General features: G+C 35.9%; 1 protein-coding gene and 1 pseudogene across 2 annotated transcripts in view; both read left to right on the forward strand.

The window, feature by feature from the left end:
* The window catches only part of Spry3 (sprouty RTK signaling antagonist 3), a 103,405-nt gene that overhangs the window by 27,431 nt on the left and 61,265 nt on the right, over positions 1 to 14,709 (forward strand). The gene's annotated exons all lie outside the window — the stretch shown is intronic.
* On the forward strand, positions 11,850 to 12,229 carry LOC127185145 (protein mago nashi homolog; annotated as a pseudogene).

Genomic DNA, 14,709 nt, shown 5'->3' on the forward strand with positions numbered 1-14,709 from the left:
GAGAGAGAGAGAGAGAGAGGAGGTGTTATTGTGACCATATAGTTGTTCATTTTCTGTTACTAAGACAAAATAATTGAGGCTGATCTTTATAATGAAAAATGTTTATGCTACAATTTTTGATACTGAAAATCAAAGATCAAGCTATAGCACCTGTTCATCTTTTACTCCACTAAGGTATATCACAATGAATTACTCTATGTTAGGAATTCATGTGAGAATAAGATTATATGGTGAAAAAGGAAACAAGAAACCAGAGAGTAGCCAGGCTTAATCTTTTATAGCAACTAAGTGTTATGGAAACTAAATAGGGTCCTATAAGAACTTCAGTATTCCATACCAAGGATGATGCTTTCTTTTTTGGGGAGGGGAAGTTTTGAGTCATGTTTTTTCTGTTTAGCCCTGTCTGTCCTGGAACTCTCTCTGTAGATCTGGCTGGCCATGAACTCAGAGATCCACCTGTCTCTGAGTGCTGGGATTAAAGGCGTGCACTACCATCACCTAGCAAGAATGATGCTCCTAATGTCCTCCCATTAGGCCCCATCTCTTAAATGTTCTACCATTTTTCATACTGCCACTCTGAGTTCAATTTCTGACACATAAATCTTGGAGGACAAGTTACATTTAAATTAAAGCAGGCTGGAATTTTTTTTTTTTTATATATAATGCAAAGATCTCAGATCATTTATTAACTCCTTTTGTAATTCATGTTATTTTGTGGTATATTTTTAATTCTACATGTGCTTAAAACTCCATAATTTATTACAGCTGTTGTTTAGTCAATGAATATTTCCTTAGATTACCCATACATTTTCTTTTCTTTTCTTTCTCATTTTTTTTCTATTTTTCTTTTTTGGTCCTTCTTTTCTGTACCAATTTTAGGATGATTTTTCTACTCAACAACAACAACAAACCCAAAAGAACACTCTTAGAGCTCATAGTATAGCTCAGTGACAGATAATTTGCTTACTGTATGAGGGCATGGCTTGATTATCAACAGTAAACACTTTTCTCTTAGAGGTGTATTTATTGCTTAAATACTGTGGTGTGGTTGTCATTATTTTTTTGTTTACTTGAGACTTAATAGATTCCAAATATAGAATTCTAAGTTGATACTTTCAGCATATTGAAGATAATATTCCACTGTCTTGAAAATTCTACTTTTCCTGTTAAGAAGTCAACTCATTATGGAGTATTTACATATGATTTCTCTTACTTAGAGTTTAAACATTTCTGGAATCTCTACTTTAATATACTTCTACTTTAGAAAAGTCTTAGATATTATTTCTTCAAACATTTTTGAATTTTTAAATTATATTTCTCTTTTCAATATACATTTATATATTACACATAAATAAACTACATACAGCAAAGTGAACCATGAAACAATCAGGAATATATAAATGTTACATTGATAGTGTTTTGGCTATTTGTATTTGGCAATCTTGAAGAAAACATCTTTCTTATCTTGGTGAGTCTAAAATTCTGAATGTAAATCAATATCTATCACATCTCATCATTATCAACTTAAAACATCTATCTAGACCTAAAAACATCTTAACCCCTAAACAACTAAGCTTAATTATAAAACTAAACTATCTGATATTCAACCCCATCAGAGACTTGAGAAGGAATAAAACTTAATTACCTGAGCAAACCGAAGTGTAAGTTAGCAGCTTCCCAAATGAAAAACTGACAGAGACAGTTTGCCTCCTGAACAATCACCCAAATCTCTCTGTAACACTGGAGCAGCTCTTGAACTCCCTGAGGCACAGAGCAAGCTGGGGCCTGCAAAAACAGCAGCATCTGTGGGTTCTAGCACCAAGGAGACACCACAGTCGGGAACACTAGTGGATCTGACCTGGGGTCACCCAGAAAAGCCACAGAAAGTTCCAGGGTCCAAGCAGGCACTGAGCACATGCTCCAACCAGAGACATCACAATGGGAAAAGGTCAGCATAAAAACACAAACAACGATTCCCATGACTAATTCATTAGTTCCTTCTCATATCCATTAAGTCTATCTTTAACCTACTGATTTATAGTTTGCTTATTGTATTTCAATATCTTGAATTTGTATTTAATTTATTTTAATTACATGTAATTCTTTGACATACCTGCATATTCACATAACATTGTAGAAAACAAAATGATTTCTATTGAAACCCTTTATTTATTTTTCCTACATGATAAAAATTTTCCAGAAAAATCCCAGTGTATATCACTGTCAAAATATAGAATAGTTTTTCTCATAATGTCCTTTTGTCACTACACCAAACTTATACTATCTCTTTCTTGTTCCAAATCCTGAAAAATACCATCTATTCTCTATTTAGAAAATTTTGTCATTTTGGAAGCCCTAGAAAAAAAGCAGAAACACCCAAGAGGAGTAGACATCTGGAAATAATCAAATTCAGGGCTGAAATTAACAAATTGGAAACTAAGAAAACAGTCCAAAGAATCAACAAAACCAAGAGCTGGTTCTTTGAGAAAATCAACAAGATAGACAAACCGTTAGCCAAACTAAAAGGCAGAGAGACAGTATTGAAATCAACAAAATCAGAAATGAAAAGGGAGACATAACAACAGACACTGAAGAAATACAAAGAATCATAAGATCCTACTTTGAAGGAATATACGCCACAAAATTTGAAAATCTAAGGGGAATGGACGATTTTCTTGATCAATTTCACTTGCCAAAGTTGAGTGAAGAACAGATAAACAAGCTAAATAGTCCCATTTCCCCTACAGAAATAGAAGCAATCATCGATGGTCTCCCAACCAAAAAAAGCCCAGGGCCAGATGGTTTCAGTGCAGAATTCTACCAGACCTTCAAGGGCGAGCTAATACCGATACTCTTCAAGCTACTCCAAAAGATAGAAATGGATGGAAAATTACCAAATTCATTCTATGAGGCCATAGTCTCATTGATACCTAAACCTCACAAAGACTCAACAAAGAAAGAGAATTTCAGACCAATTTCTCTTATGAACATAGATGCAAAAATACTAAATAAAATACTTGCAAAACGAATACAGGAGCACATCAAAGATATCATTCATCATGACCAAGTAGGCTTCATTCCAGGCATGCAGGGATGGTTTAATATACGGAAATCCATCAATGTAATCCACCATATAAACAAACTGAAAATAAAAAACCACATGATCATCTCTTTAGATGCAGAGAAACCATTTGATAAAATCCAACACCCATTCATATTTAAAGTTTTAGAGAGATCAGGGATACAAAGCACTTTCCTCAACATAATAAAGGTTATATACAGCAAGCCAATAGCCAAAATCAAAGTAAATGGTGAGATACTCAAGGAAATTCCTCTAAAATCGGGAACAAGGCAAGGCTGCCCACTCTCTCCATATCTCTTCAATATAGTACTCGAAGTTCTAGCCAGAACAATAAGACAACAAAAGGAGATCAAGGGTATCCAAATGGGAAAGGAGGAAGTCAAATTATCCCTGTTTGCAGATGATATGATAGTGTACATAAGTGACCCTCAAAATTCCACCAGAGAACTCCTACAGCTGATAAACACCTTCAGCAAATTAGCTGGATACAAAATTAACTCAAAAAAGTCTGTAGCCTTCCTATTAGCCACAAGTTATATAAAATATCTAGGAGTTACTCTAACTAAGCAAGTGAAGGACTTGTTTGAAAAAAAATTTCAAAACTCCGAAGAAAGAGATTGAAGATGACCTGAGAAGATGGAATGATCTTCCTTGCTCATGGATCGGGAGAATTAACATAGTAAAAATGGCCATCCTACCAAAAGCAATCTACAGATTCAATGCAATCCCTGTCAAAATACCTACACAATTTTTTAAAGACATTGAAAGTTCAATTCTGAACTTCATATAGAAAAACAAAAAACCCAGAATAGCTAAAACAATCTTGTACAATAAAAGGTGCTCCAGAGGAATCTCCATACTTGATCTCAAACTGTACTATAAAGCAATAGTAATTAAAACAGCATGGTACTGACACAGCAACAGGCTGGTTGATCAGTGGAATCAAATCAAAGACCCAGATATGAATCCACATACATATGGTCACTTGATTTTTGACAAAGAAGCCAAATCCATTCAATGGGAAAAGCATAGCATCTTCAACAATGGTGCTGGTCTAACTGGAGGTCTATGTGTAAAAAAAAAATGCAACTGGACCCATATTTGTCACCTTGCACAAACCTCAAATCCAAGTGGATTAAAGACCTCAACATAAAACCAGAGATACTAAGTCAGTTAGAAGAAAAAATGGGGAAGAGCCTGGAACATATTGGCACAGGAGAGAACTTCCTGAACAGAACACCAACGGCCCAGGCCTTAATGTCAACAATTAATAAATGGGACCTCATGAGGCTGAGAAGCTTCTGTAAGGCAGGAGACACTGTCAAGAGAACAAAGCAACAGCCTATAGACTGGGAAAAGATCTTCACCAACCCTACATCTGACAAAGGTCTAATATCCAAAATATATAAAGAACTCAAGAAATTAAACACCACCAAACCAAATAACCTAATTGAGAAATGGGGCTTGGAACTAAACAGAGAATTCTCAACCAAGGAATATCAAATGGCTGAGAAACACTTAAAGAAATGCTCAACCTCCTTAGTCATCAGGGAAATGCAAATCAAAACAACTCTGAGATTCCATCTTACACTCATCAGAATGGCTAAGATCAAAAACTCAAGTGACACCACGTGCTGCCGAGGATGTGGGGAGAGAGGAACATTCCTTCATTGCTGGTGGGAATGCAAACTAGTACAGCCACTTTGGAAATCTATCTGGTGCTATCTCAGAAAAATGGGAATTGGGCTTCCTCAAGACCCAGCTATTCCACTCCTTGGAATATACCCAGAAAATGCCCTACCACACAACAGGGACATATGCTCAACCATGTTCATAGCAGCCTTATTCATAATAGCCAGAACATGGAAACAGCCTAAGTGTCCCTCAGTAGAAGAATGGACTAAGAAACTGTGGTACATTTACACTATGGAATACTACTCAGCTATTACAAACAAGGACTTCCTGAAATTTGTGGATAAATGGATTGACCTAGAAATGATCATAATGCATGAGTTAACCTAGAAGCAGAAAGAATCAAATGGTATATACTCACTTATATCTGCATACTAGCCCAAGGGGCATGTCCCATGAAAGCCTTCCCTTACCAGGAAACTGGGACAGAGGGGAGGACATCCTATTGGGACCCTCGATGAGAGAAGCATGGGAGAATGGCAAAGTAGAAGGATCCAGAGGGTCCTAGAAACCTACAAGTAGAACATTATGATAGGCAGATTTGGGCCCAGGGGTCCCACTCAAACTAAGGCACCAGCCTAGGACAATACAGGTGGTAAACTTTAAACCCCTACCCAGATCTAGCCAATGGTCAGAACAGTCTCCACAGTTGAGTGGAGAGTAGGATATGACTTTCACACTTACTCTGGTGCCCCATATTTGACCATGTCCCCTGGAGGGGGAGACCTGGTGGCACTCAGAGGAAGGATAGCAGGTTGCCAAGAAGAGACCTGATACCCTATGAGCATATACAGGGGGAGGAAATCCCCCTCAGTCACAGTCATAGGGGAGGGGAATAAGGGGAAAATGGGAGGGAGGGAAGAATGGGAGGATACAAGGGATGGGATAACCATTGAGATGTAACAAGAATAAATTAATAAAAAAATTTTTTAAAAATGAGAGAGAAAAAGTGAGCGGGGACTGGTTGGATTATGTTATAGCCTAAGTGGTATGGCTTGTATTAGCACCTGCAACAAAAGAAACTGTTTTCAATCTTGATATCATTATAGAATGAATGCAAGCATGAGCACCAGTTTCAGCTTTGCCAAAATATAAAAGATGGTGAAGAATTCCCATGCCCTGTTATTGCCAAATACTTGGAATGTATTTCTTCCATTTCTTGTGATTAGGGGCAGAGACTTGACTACTCCAGACTGAAGGCCACAGGGACAACCAGAGGCTTTATAGGGAATGACTTAGTAGTTCAAGAACAAGGAGACTAGTACTCCATATTTGATATTAATTTTCTTAGTCCCTGAAATAAATTCTAGTGATAAATATTCTCTTTAGGAAATAGATTACAGACTTTTGTGAAGGAATTCAGAATTCAAATTTGAGTAGCAAGTTTTGAAACCTGAGGCAAAGTAAGAGACTGTTAGCTTTCTAGTCTCTAAGAAAGTCATGCATGACCAGGTAGTCACATTCAAATTATATTGATCAGAAAAGAATCATAAAGATACACATGGCATATATTTACTTATAATTGGACACTAGCCCAAAAGAGATGTCCCCTGAAAGTCTTCACTTAGCCAGAGATTGGAATAGATACTGGGACTTCCTATTGGGACTCTAGATGTGAGAGGTAAGGGAGAATGGGGAAATAGAAGGATCCAGAGGGTCCTAGATTCCTGCAAGAAGATCATTAAGGCTGGCAGATCTGGACCCAGGCAGGTGAGCTCAAACTATGGTACCAACCAAGGACAATGCATGCAGAAAACCTAGAACCCCTATCCAGATCTAGCCAATACCATATTCTCCACAGTTGTGTACAGAGCAGGGACTGACTCGGATATGAACTCTGATGCCGCATATTTGAACACTTCCCCTTGGTGGGGAGATCTGGTGACACTCAGAGGAAGAGTAAGTAGGCCACCAGAAAGAAGCCTGATAGTCTATGATCTTCTAGTGGGTGAGGAGGTCCTCTTCTGTCACAGACCTAGGGGAGGGGAGTAGGATAAAAGAGGGAAGGAGGGGGAACAGAAAGATACAAGTGAGGGGATAACAATTGAGATATAATCTGAATAAGTTACTTAAATAAAAAGATTTAAAAATTAATAGATACATAACATATTACATTTAGAGGTAGAACTTTATATTAGAAAGAAATTTATATTGAGTAGCACATTGAAATAATAGCTTAGATTTGAAAAACAATGAGCTCCTCATTTGGGTTCTATAAAACACAGCCAGACAGAATGAATATTTCTCTAAGTAAAAGTGAGTATGAAGAAAGAATAATAGGGAATGAGACATAGCCAAACAAAAGGAGAGTAGAATTAGAGAGATTCTAAACAATGTCAAGTGGCTCATGACTATAAACACCCTCATAGAGTGAGTATGCCTTTAAGCAAAGGAAGAACATTTTTATTTTTGTTTGCTTAAGGTGGAATTAGAAGGTCTATCTTGCCAGATAGGCTCACTTTCATCAATCAAGCTATATCCCTCCTCAAAATCAAGTATGGTTTCACAAGCCTGTGACCTTGGCAGTAACACCAGGAGGACTTTCTCTTTTAAGAATCCTTTCCTTCATTCAATGTTCTCTTCTTCCTTCAAAACCTTGATAGCCTTGTGGTCATTGAATTTACATCAGTGAGAAATTAGTTTGAAGTTTAACATAGAAGTTATAAATGTGTAAATATTACGCTGATCCAAATCCGTGACACTTATAAAAAGGTCCATGAATACCTGTTCCATTGAGCCCATGATATAGTAGTTCAGAAGAGTTAAAGTGATTACAAGACAAATGTTATTTTAAATTCTTCCAAATGCAACTACTGGCAACAAAGGATTGATGTATTTCTTTTTAAAGTTTATTCCTACATGATTTCATAAATGCTTATAATGTTTTGATTACATGCACTCCATATAGCTTTTTCCTCCTACTGCTGAACACTTCCTAATAGATTTTCTTCCAGTTTTACATTGTTGTTTTGTGATCTACTGAGTTTAATCTGAATTGTTTTCATGTGTATGGAAGGAATGTTTTATGCTGGATCATGAGCAATTAACCAGTGGCTGCCTGACACATTTCACTAATCAGTTCTCTTTGAAGAGAGAAGGTATGTGTGTGATTAGAAATGTAAGAAAAAAATGAAAGAAAGGAAGGAAGGATGAAATAAAGAAATCTGAGAAAACTGCACTTTATACATTTTGATTCCTGAGGCTTCTCTGAATTAACCAAAATTAACTCTGAATTAACTCAAAAATGATGAATAAAGAAAAGAAATGAAATGAAATGGAAGGGCTACTTCAAGGTAACCTCTTTCATTTGTCAGTTCTTTTTTATATATAAATAAATTAAAGATTTTGTAGAGTATGTATAAATTAAACAGTAAAATAAATACTTGAGTTAGTTTAATGTACTATTTTATTTCCAATTTTTGTGTAACAATATCCATCAAATAAATATGTATTATAATATCTAAAAAAGAAAAGCATATATAATTTGTTTTATACTTTCACTGAATGTGTGTACATATGTATTCTATTATTTTCATGTTTAAACTTCTGAGATGATGCTTTCAAATTTTACATAGCTTTTGAAAGTTTTCATGCAACATCATATTTTAAGGTTTTCCTATATTGGTGCTCATTGATCTAATCCATTCACTTAATTCTTCTGAGTATTCTATTAAATAAACCAACCATGGCTCATTTATCAATTTCTCTGAAAGGGAACAGTTATGTATACTTCAAGTTTTATCTAGACAAATACTTGGCAATGAATATCCTCCACCAAATCAAAGTCCCTATTTCTCCTCATTCTTACCAACACCTGGAATTAGCAGACTAAATTTTGCCAACCTGGTAAATATGAGGCAATATCTCATTGTAATGTATTACTTGTAAACCAATGAGGTTAATTTTCTCTTAATATTTACTGATTACTATGTATTGACCACTGAGCATTCTTCCTGAAATTATTAATTATTTATATATGCTCACGAATTTTTTTTTTACTTTATTGCCATTTTTTGAGACAGGGTTTCTCTGTGTAGCCTTGGCTGTCCTGGACTTGCTTTGTAGACCAGGCTGGCCTCAAACTCACAGTGATCCACCTGCCTCTGCCTCCATGAGTTCTGGGTTTAAATGTGTGTGCTACCACTGCCTGGCTTATTGCCATTCTTTTGATGAGTATCATTGTATATTGAGTGTATTTTCCCATTCTATTTCATATTTACCCTCCCTTTATCAATCCTCCTCCTCTTATTATTCCCCTTTTCCCCTAAAATTTATTTACTTCTATTTATACTTAACATATGTGTGTGTGTGATGTGTGTATATGTGTGCGTTTGTGTATATGTAAACCAAGTACCACAAATAGAAGAAAACATATTATTTTGTCACAAATGACTTAGTTCATTCTTCTTTATGTGTATGCATGTTTTGCTTGCATGTGTGTCTGTCTACTACATGTTTGGCTGATACCCGTGGAGGCCAGAAGCAGTGTCAGATTTCTTGAAACTGGAGTTTTAGATGGTTTTAAGCCATCATGTAGATGCAGAAAATTTAACTGGCATCTCCTGGAAGATCACCAAATGGTCTTAACCATTTCTCCAGCCCTGAAAGTATATCACATAAGTGTGATTACACATGCCTGAAATCTTGTTTTAGCACTTGAAGGGTAGATGCAGAACAGGAGTTGGATCAAGAGTTTGAGGTCATATTAGGCATCATAAAAAGTTCAAGACCAACCTGATATAGATGCTATATATATATACACACACACATATATATATACACACACACATATATATACACACACACATATATATAATAGTTAACTGTTTTGTGTGTATACTCAGAAATCTGGGGCTTAATTTACTATAGAACTAGTTGAGGCTACTGCAGTGTACCTTGGACTATAATTCTTCCACTTTTTAACATGCCAGTTTTCTATTTTCATTTTTTGTTTTATTCTCTTCTATAAGCATTTGGACTTACTTCCTAATCAAGGTCCATCCATAGTTGAGTCCCTAGCAACAATGTTTTTCTTTAGATTATGACTATTCTGGTGTTAGTAGAAGTTTTGTTGTTGTTGTTGTTGTTGCCTTTCAAGTACCCAAGGTTGACATAATAGATCACTTAAATTTAGAATAAAAATAATAACTATAAAATACTTTTCATCATATGCCACACAAGCAAAATTAGAGCAAAATAAAATATTTTAAAAGACAAGAGAAAAAATACCCATACAGAAATTGATATGAGGTTGATATGAGAGAGAGAGAGAGAGAGATATTTTCTCAGGCAAATGAGAACTGAGGGATTGTGTCACTAGTAGATTTAATCTTGCAAGAAATGTTAAATAATGTTTATAAGAAAAAGGAGAACATTGGATGGTGGTGCTGATCATGCACTATGTCTGATTGGCAGGACTGAGCTGAGGGACCGGGCTAGGAACTACAGAGCACCAGAGATGGAGTGGCCTGGGTGAGGCATAAATTGAGGAAAGCTTGGAAAGAGAGAACTTAGATAAGTAAACAGGAACTGCAGAGGTAAACATCATCAAGAGAATACAAGAGATAGAAGAAGAAATCTCAGGTGTAGAAGATACAAAGGAAGAATTTGATGCCACCACTAAAAATAAATGTTAAATCTAAAAAATTCCTGACACAAAATTTCCAAAAAATCAAAGACATCATGAAAAGATGAAACATAAGAATAATAAGAATTGAGGAGAGAAAAGATGCCCAAAAAAATATTTTCAGCAAAATCATAGAAGAAATTTTCCCCAATTTAAAGAAGGAGATGCATATAAACATACAAGAGGCCTACAGAACACCAAATAGAGTAGACCCGAAAAGAAAGTCCTCCCACCACATAATAATCAAAACAAAAAAATGTACAGAACAAAGAAAAAAAGATTAAAAGTGGCAAGTGAAAAAGGCCAAGTAACATACAATGGCAAACCTATAAGAATCACACCTGACTTCTCCACAGAGACCATAAAAGCCAGAAGGGCCTGGGCAGAGGTCCTGCAAACCCTAAGAGACCATAGATGCCAGGCCAGACTACTATACCCAGGAAAACTTTCAATAACCATAGATGGAAAAAACAAGATATTCCATGACAAAAAAAATATAAACAGTACCTATCCACAAATCCAGCTTCATTGAAGATAGTAGAAGGAAAACTTCAACCCAAAGAGGCTAACTACACCCAAGAAAACACAGGAAATAGATAACTCCACTTTAACAAAACAAAAACCAGATGAACAAACAAACACACTACCACAACCAACGTCAAAATAAAAGGACTTAACAGTCACTGGTCATTAATCTCTCTCAATATCAATGGTCTCAGTCTCTAATAAAAAGACACGGATTAAAAGAAATGGATTTAAAAACCACACTCATTCTGCTGAATTCAAGAAGCACATCTCAGTCACAGAAATAGTCATTACCTCAGAGTAAAAAGCTAGCAAAAGGTCTTCCAAGCAAATGGACACAAGAAGCAAGCTGGTGTAGCCATTATAATAGCTAATAAAATAGACTTGCAACCAAAATTAAAAGAGATGAGAAAGGATACTTCATACTCATCAAAGGAAAATGCAACCAAGATTACATTACAATTCTGAACATATGTGCCCCAAATATAAGGGCACCCACATTTGTAAAAGAGACATTTATAAAGCATAAACCTCACATCAATACCCACACATTAATAGTGGGAGACTTCAATACCTTCCTCTCACCAAAGGACAGGTCAATGAAACAGAAGCCAAAGCAAGAAATAATGACACTAACATGTTATGAATCAAATGGACCTAACAAATATCTAAAGAAAATTTCACTCAAAGAGAAAAGATTATACCTTCTCAACACTTCATGGAACCTTCTCCAAAATTGATCATATACTTGGTCACAAAGCAAACCTCAATAGATATAAGAGGATTGAAATAATACCTTGTACACTACAGTGTAGGGTGCTGACAATGGCAGTGTGATCTGTTTCAAAAGTTCAGTCTTTGTGAGCATGGAGAGTGACTTTTATCTGTGTTACTATGTGGATCACAAAGGCAAGTTTGGTCATCAGTTCCTGGAGTTTAAATTCTGACCTGACGGAAAATTGTGATATGCCAACAACAGCAATTACAAAAATGATGTCATGATTAGGAAAGAGGCTTATGTACATAAAAGTGTGATGGAAGAGTTAAAGAGAATTATTGATGACAGTGATATTACCAAAGAAGATGATGATCTGTGGCCACCTCCTGACTGAGTAGGCCAGCAGGTGCTGGAAATCATCATTGGAGATGAACATATTTCTTTTACACCAAAAATTGGTTCCTTTGTTGATGTCAACCAATCCAAGGATCCAGAAGGCTTGTGAATGTTGTATTATCTTTTCCAGGACCTGAAGTGTTTAGTCTTCAGTCTTATTGGATTACACTTCAAGATTAAACCAATCTAGAGTAGATATTGTGGACACAGAAGGGTGGGGGTTTTTAGTTACTGTAATTAGGATTTTTCTGTATGTTGGGACAATTTTTATAAACAATAAATGATAGTCTTCAATAAATGTGATAACATGTTTTTGTTCTTTTTCTAAACACATGAATTGTGAATTACTCTTAATATATAAAATACATTCTGTGGGAAACTTGACAAAGAAAAGGAAAAAACCTAAGCAATTGTCTAAGAAGTACCATTTTACAGGGAAAAAGTTTAAAAATACAAGAGCCAAGGAGATGGATCTGGCAGTAAAAAGCATGTGGTTTGAATAGGAATGGTTCCCATGGGGGTGAATGATTGGCCCACAGGGAATGGCATTATAAGATTTTGGAGGAAGTGTGTCATTGTGAGGATAAGCTTTGAGGTCTTTTATATGCTCAGGCTACTCCCAGTGTGGCAGTCTCCAGCTGCCTTCAGATCAAGATATAGAACTCTTTAGCTCCTTCTCCAGCACCATCCCTGCCTGAACTCTCCTGCCATGATGATAAAATTGACTAAACATCTGAAACTGTAAGCCAGTCCCTATTAAATTTTTTCCTATATAAGAAAAAAAAAAAAAGAAATAACACTTGTATCCTATCAGACCACCATGGATTAAAGCTGGACTTCAACAACAACAGAAACAACAGAGAGACTACACACACATGGGAACTGAACAATTCTCTACTCAATGACAACTGGGTCAGGGAAGAAATAAAGAAAAAAATTAGGGACTTTCTAAAATTCAATGAAAATGAAGGTACAACATACCCAAATTTATGGGACACATTGAAAGCAGTGCTAAGAGGAAAGTTCACAGCACTAAATGCTTTCATAATGAGATTGGAAACACCTTATACAGGCAGCCTAACGACACATGTAGAAACTCTAGGGGGAAAAAAAGAAGCAAAAACACCCAAGAGTAGATGGCTGGAAATAATCAAACTTATGATTGAAGTCAATAAATTAGAAACAAAGAGAACAATTCAAAGAATCAACAAATCCAGGAGCTGGTTCGTAGAGAAAATAAACATGATAGCAAACCCTTAGCCAAACTAACTAAAAGGCAGAGAGACACTATCCAAATTAACAAAATCAGAAATGAAAAAGGAGACATAACAACAGACACTGAAGAAATTCAAATAATCATTAGTTCTTACTTTAAAAACCTATATGCCACAAAATTTGAAAATCTAAATGAAATGAACAATTTTCTTGATAGATTCCACTTACCAAAGTTAAATCATGATCAGGTAAACAAATGAAATAATTCTGCATCAGTACTCAAAGCCAGACAACTAGCCTTTCCAAATCTCGTGCCTCCTGAAAAAAAAAGAATAGAGATAAACGTTACCACAGACAAGATTAAATACAAAAACTACAACCAGGAACAGCTGTGTTAGGCGGATAGGTATGAGGTGCTATAGGGACAGTTGTAAAACCTGAGACAGTCTGAAGACAGTGAAGATTTTAGAGCCAGTGGTCAGGGAAGTTGGAAGGGCACCAAAGAAAATTTGCCTGATTTCACACTTTGGCAGCATTTCTAATAAACTTTGGCCAGAAATCTTTCCCACTGCAATGTCCCCTATAGAGAATACCAGGAAGAATTTCACCAAAGCAGTATCATTAGCTTTTTAAGTATACTTCATATTTAGTTGACAAATATGTTATAACATGTAGTGGTATAAAAGCATATCATGCTAATTGACATATGTTTTTCTCATTATATGAGCTCCTTAAAGTAAAAACAAAACAACTGTTTTTGAGCTCTTATAGTTTCAGACTAGCTCCTAATCACACCATAGACAGTACATAGGTAGGTAGATAAATAAACAGGACATTTTATATCCTTAATGTCTGCTCTTGAAATGTCTAAAATTGTTGGAAATTGTTAGGGTTTGAAATGACAGCCTAAGAAACTAGAGAACAATTTTGTCCCAGCCCTTGGCAAGCCCTTCCTGCTTCCTCACTAAGCACAATCACCAACTCTTAAAGTATCTCTACATGCCCCCCCACACACACACCAGACACTGGGAAAAACAATAACCTTCCTGTATAGGAAAATTGGCTCCTTGCCTTACAGATCAGAATGGCTAAGGGAGAGAGTAATTAACAAAACAAACAAACAAACAAAACCAAAACATTATCAGGATAAAAGATGATTGTTTAAATCATGAGGTGAAAAACACTCAAAAAAATTGGTAAGTATTTCCAAACTGTTTCCCATTTCCTAACCTGTAAATGCTCCTGTTTAATCTGGCTTTATATTTCTAAGACCCTCACAAACTCTAAAATAAAATATACCCAAACAAATTATCTCAACACTTTCTAAGGGTTAAGAATGGGAGTTGTAAGGGATTAATTTGAATCAATAGATAGAGGTAAAACTGCACACAGCATCAAGTGTTCTACATAAAAGGAAGACGTAGTCATGAGCTCATAGCTAAGGACAATGAAAGA

Source organism: Acomys russatus, chromosome X, assembly GCF_903995435.1.
Source record: "Acomys russatus chromosome X, mAcoRus1.1, whole genome shotgun sequence".
NCBI classification, from domain to species: Eukaryota; Metazoa; Chordata; class Mammalia; order Rodentia; family Muridae; genus Acomys; species Acomys russatus.